Source organism: Helianthus annuus, chromosome 11 (genome assembly GCF_002127325.2).
Source record: "Helianthus annuus cultivar XRQ/B chromosome 11, HanXRQr2.0-SUNRISE, whole genome shotgun sequence".
NCBI classification, from domain to species: Eukaryota; Viridiplantae; Streptophyta; class Magnoliopsida; order Asterales; family Asteraceae; genus Helianthus; species Helianthus annuus.
In genome coordinates this window covers 93,082,524-93,088,550 of record NC_035443.2, presented here as the reverse complement: position 1 = coordinate 93,088,550, position 6,027 = coordinate 93,082,524, and the positions used below count along the sequence as shown (strand labels likewise).

The 6,027-nt window shown below is 34.1% G+C and overlaps 1 long non-coding RNA gene across 2 annotated transcripts; it reads right to left on the bottom strand.

The window, feature by feature from the left end:
• Positions 1–365: 365 nt before the first annotated feature.
• On the bottom strand, positions 366–4,859 carry LOC110869109. 2 transcript variants are annotated; one of them, XR_002552936.2, is made up of 3 exons: positions 4,291–4,859; positions 1,274–3,901; positions 366–596 (listed from the first exon to the last, which is right to left on the bottom strand). It is a non-coding gene; the product is annotated as an uncharacterized LOC110869109 (long non-coding RNA). The 2 variants fall into 2 exon arrangements; XR_004871855.1 differs by having other exon boundaries at positions 1,274–4,859.
• Between the last annotated feature and the right edge of the window lie 1,168 nt (positions 4,860–6,027).

The window sequence follows — 6,027 nt, the reverse complement described above, 5'->3', positions numbered from 1 at the left end:
AGTCACATGAATTAATTGTAAGTGTGGTTGTTTCTATTATATAGTCACATAACTTTATTGTAAGTGTGGCTAAAAAATATTTTTAGACACTTTTTTTTGTAATCTTAAGTGTGACTGTTATCTAATCTTTGGTCACACATATTTTTTTTCCATGACATTTACAATCATTTCGTCACACAAAAAGAACAAAGTCACGATAATTTGATGAAATTTTATGTAAAGCTACATGAAATTTTTAAATTTTAAGTGTGGCTATTGTTTAACTTTTTTCACACCTATATTGTTGTTTTATGTCACCATTTTTGTGTATTCACCCATTTAATTACATTTTCCAATAAAATAAAAACTACACTAAACATCAAATAGAAAATCTAAAACCAAATATATCTCATAATGCATATACATAAGTATTCAACTGAAATATTAAAAACATAAAATTCTTGACCAAAACCTATCTACAAAAGTTGCAAAAGGAAATGACTATACACATAAACCAGCAACTATTTCTAGGTTGTTTTCTTCGGTCCATATACTCTACGTTATTTTCTTCAAGTCCATATACTCTCTGCCATTGGACTAAAATTTGCATCCATGAGCTGAAAAAACATCATAGCAAACTGTAAGAACAATAAAAAGAATGCGTGAATGGGTCGATAGGGTCAAAAGTTTAAAGTCAAGGGTAGAAATAAACATCTGGAGCTTGCTATAGTGAGCCTTACCAGAAAAAAAACATCATAGCAAATAGGGGAAAAACGAGCCGAGTGGCTAACGAGCTACTCGAGATCGAATCAATAAAAAACTCAAACAAGCCGAGCCTTATCGAGCCCGAGCTTGAAATAAAGATAGATTAGATATCAACCCGAGCTCGAGCCTTGTATGTGTAGCTAGCTCATTTAGGCTCGTCGAGCCTTATCGAGCTTAGTACACTTTAGGGTTTAACCTATCTTCGGGCTTCAACTCCACCTCATATTAACCGGCCCAAGTTTACCCAGCCCATGCTCATGTACTTATTTACTTTTAACACACAAATATTTAACATACAAATACTTGGTTTTAGATTTTAGATTGAGCTTTCAAGCTGAGCTCGAGTTTTAAGTTTTACTAGCAAGCCGAGCTCGAGCTCAAGAAAGATGTAACGAGCCAAGCTCGTGTAATGTAAGGCTCGGCTCGTTTTCACAACTCAAGGGTATTTTCTCAATTTGAAATCTAAGCGAAAAGCTTATTATAAATAGAATACGATTCGATATACAACCCAGTTTGTAGATTTCTTTACCTGGATGTGTTCTCCAGCAGTAATACTTGAGACTGTCCAACAGGCTTCCTTTTTTATGCTCTTCATGTGGTTATGGGTCAACAAGCTCAGCGTACAAGGAAGTGCATTATGCTATCAAATGGGAGAATTGTGTCATCCCAATTAAAGATTATCTATAAACTAAAATCTAAACAAATATGAACAATGTATCACTTTAGTATGTTACCAAATAGTTGGCGTCTAAGTAGCACGGGAACGGGTACGGGGTACGGGGACGATACGGGAACGAGGAACGGCAAAACTCAAAATTCCAAGATACGGGTACGGCAATAAAAAATATAAAAAAATAAAAATACACTAAACAAATTCCAAAAATACTACGTCTTCCAAAGGTAATTAATTATCAATAATCAAATTATTTTCAAATTCCGGTTCATCATCTAGTGAGAGATCGGCAATCGATAGAGAATTAGAGATGATGAGACTTGAGAGTTTAGAGATTAGAGAAGCCGAATATGATAGGTCTATTTATTTAGGCCGGTTGTGGAATTTGAAAGGGTAAAAACCCTAAAAATAAATGGAAACGGGCTGGATACTTCTACCAGATACATCCCCGACATTGGAAACGTTTAGGAAACGTCCCCGACGAGTACCCATGGTGTTTCCGTCCCCGACAAGTACGGGTACGGCCACATAAATGGAGTCCCCATGCTACATAGGTTGGCGTAACAAAACCTAGATTTACAACAGTTTAGGTTATTTGTTAAGTTGGATACAAAAAAAATGAGACTTAATTATTAGAGAAAGTAACCATATTGCCAACAGAGTAACCACTACAGCCTTATTTAATAACAGTCAGACCATATAAAACTATAATTATAATGATTCCTCCTGTTACATCCAAATTCCAAGCCATTTGATTCTGCATTTCAAGATTTGTCCTACAGGATGTACTATAATCATGAACTAATCATCTTTATTATTTTAATGCAAACTAATGAGGTTGAAAAAAGAAATCAGTTCAAACCACTGGTCCTTAAAAACCCCAGGTACAGTTCGACCCTAATCTTCTTCTAAACAAGTCAAACTAGACTAGGGGTGTGAATTTCTTACACGACCCGAAAACAGGACACGAACCTATCACGAAATTCACGGGTCAGTTTCAGGTTAAACCCACCAACCCGTTTAGCTAAACGGGTCAGGTTCGGGTCAACCCGGTCAGGTCGGCGGGTTGACCTGTTTAACCCATTTCTATATTATTATATTTTTTACAATACGTTTTATGTTATAAATTAAATTTGGTTTGTATTTTATGCTATACTTATAACTTAAAAATAGAAATTGACATAAGATTTTATGATTTTAATGAAATTTTATTATCTATTTTGTGTTTTTTTTTGTAGTAGATGTTAATTTTAATATATTAATTTGCTGAAAAAAAGTAAAAAAAAACGGGTTGAACGGGTCGGGTTCGGGTCAGCCTGCGAGTATTTGGGTCAAGTTCGGGTTCATATGTACGAACCGATTTTCGGGTTTGGTTCGGGTCGTGTTCGGGTTGGGGTCAGGTTGAGCCCGCCAACCCGCGAATACGACCCGTTTAGCACCTCTAAACTAGACCATGAACATCGCTAATGACCATATGTTAAAGAAAAAATATTTAACATACAATCAACAAAAGAACAGCTTCAATAGCTTCCTTGATGTATGTATATAAAGGTTTTTTGTGATTCACCACCATCCACAAGCTTCAGAGGTTCCCTTCTTAATAAGTTTTGGGTACAACGAAAGCAAAAATCATTAGTAAAATAACATTCTGTGAAATTGGATGTAAAACTAAAGCAACTTAAATCCCTGAAACTGGAAGGATATATAACCCTTGAAACACCCTCACTGGGACCATCAATTCCTAGAATGAAATCCATCATTGGGCCAATCCAACTAAAAAGTCTTACTATGGTGAACTCAAGACCATTCTCTACACCCTCGGCTGTTAGGAGAAAAAGAAAAGAATGTCAGTGAGCATGCAAGTGTTGGTGTTATAGAGAGACAGAATGTAAGACAAATTTGCTTGTTCAATTTTCACCATATATTAGCCTCTCTATCAATTGTTGGGCACATGCATTCAACCATCTATGCTTCTCAACGAAGCCAAATATGCAAGGAGTTGTGCCTTTTTTAGTATGTAGTAGCATGCATGATCAACTTAAATAGCTTAAAAATGATAATTCCACTTCTTTACACACTAGGGAAATTAAACCATAGAATATGAAGTTGCAAAAGTCTGCGTATAAAATAAGAAAGCTGAAGAACTATAACCAACAAATATCCTTAGCAAAAATGTAATTGCACACTTCACTGTATCAAACAAGCAACCAACCAACCAGCGATCAGAATGTTACCTGACGCAAGGGACTTTGGGAAGAAAGCTACCTATTGTCTTCCCATATACTTACTTCACAAGTAGAGCAGTACTTAACCTATAAATAAATGGGGCCTAGATCATCACACACTAACAGTAGAACTAACAGACTATCAAACTTTCAAGTCAAATCAGTAATGAAACACATACCACCAGAAGCAAAACAGCCAACAATCGACCTAGAATCGAGAAACAAATTATATCAACATTTGTGTCGAGTCTTGCAACAACTGCATTAAGACCATGTGTAGTGGTTAAACAAAATAATGCCTCTACCATGGGGCATTATTCGACACGTGGCAGTCCAGTCAGCATGGGGCGTTATTGCAAAAGTGGCGTAGTGGGAATAATGCCTGATAATGCCCCTTCCAATCATTAAACAAAAAAAAAACAAACTATTTTCTCATTGGTGGGTCAAACTCAGTCAACCATTTCACAAACCATGTTAGGCGTTTTATATATAATGCCCCACCAATTTTTTTTCAAAAATAATGCCCTATAATGCCCTATGTAATGGGGAAGGGGGCGTTTTTTTTGCCCTATAATGCCCCACTACACATGGTCTAAGACCAGAGGATAAACGTCCGTGTTACCTTTCTCGGTGGCTTTTTTCACTTACGTTTTTCGAAATTTTATTTTTCGCAGTTTCTGACATTGTACGTTTTTGAAGGTTAAGATGAGTCCCACGATTTGGTTCATTAATTCTCGGCTTGACCCGTCTTTTTGGTATGTCTGGTGAGGAATTAAAGGAGGTGAGAACGAATTTGTTTACCCAGAGGTTTTGGGAAGCCCTTTTTACCTTCAATCTATCAAATAATCGATAAAATTATTTGCAAGACTCAAGCAATTTGATCCAAACCCTATCAATACAAAGTAACGAACATGTGATAGGGTTTGAGTCCGGCAGAAATCGAACCGTCTTCTATGAGGCTGACTAGATCTGGTCATCTTGAAACCCTAGAAATTGAGATGGCTAAGGAATTGAATCAAAGCAGAACAACTGAAGAGATATCTAACACTTGCAGAAGAGATAAAGTGAAACTCGTGGATTTTGAATTGATTTTGAGAGAAGCGGCAAAGTGAAAGTGGTGGATTTTGAGAGAAGCGGGCAAAGTGAAAGTGTGGGAATTTTAGGGTTCGAGACATTTTGGGAGGATGAAAGTGATGAAATAGTTAGCGGGAATTATAATTTTAAGGGTTGAAAGAAATGAAATATAGTTAGTTAATAAAAAGGGTGTGGCTAAATGCAGCTACATTTTTACTGTTTATACCTTCCTTTCTAAAAATATTATTTTTAAAATTTTTTAAATTCCACCCTTTACCTTTTATATATTATTGTTTTGTTCAATTGTTTACGGTTTCTTTTTCTTTTCATTCCCTATTTGTTTTTTATTAATTAATTCTTGATTGTTTTGTTTAAGTTTCTTTCTCTTTCACCCGGATGATTTTGTTTTGTATTATTTGTTGACTGTTTTGTTTAAGTTTTTTTTTTTTTTTGCACAGATGATTTTGATACTTTTTAACAATTTGATTTGACGTGAAAGATTTTTTATATTACATGTTGCTGTATATTATTTATATAAAAATAGGATGTGTTTGACAACTAAATTTTGAAAAGAAACATTCACTCAAAAGTCTGTGAATTTTTTTAAAAAGAAATTATGAAGTTTAACTAAACTAAAATAGCTATTCACGTGAAAAAAGCATGTGTAGATTCAGTTGTGATGGACTAATCAATCGTTTCAGGCCATATACATCATCAAGGTTATCATTATTATATAAGAAAAAAATAGATGAAGTTTTAAGTGTTTAACCAAAACAAATTACATTACAGTTGAAGTTTAATAAAACACAAAACAAACCATGTTAATGCACTTTTTAAATTTTTTGGGGATCAATAATTGATACAGATTCAATTCGTATAAAATTTTAGATAAGTTTTAGCTATCTGATTTAATTATCTTTTTTGAAATGTTTAAAAACTTAAATTAGATGCAATTAAAAAAATACAACTTAAAAGGTTTGATTATACTTATTTAAAAAGTTTAAGAGGGGAGTGCAACCAGTAAAAATTAAGAAAATGAGAGTGCATTTAGCAACCAGTAAAAATTAAAAATAAAAATTATGTCCTGCTAAAGTGATAATCAAGATAAAACATAATGTATACAACATATTTTCGTCTTAAAATATAAATAATGATTCCAACTTAAAAATTATCTTAGATGAAAATATTTAGAGTTGTTAGTAATATTGATACGTTAATTATTGAATTAGAATGGATAAAATATATACGATTAATCAACCCCAAAGGGGTAGCATCGAAGGATTCAATATTCGACTCCAATGTTAAGAAATA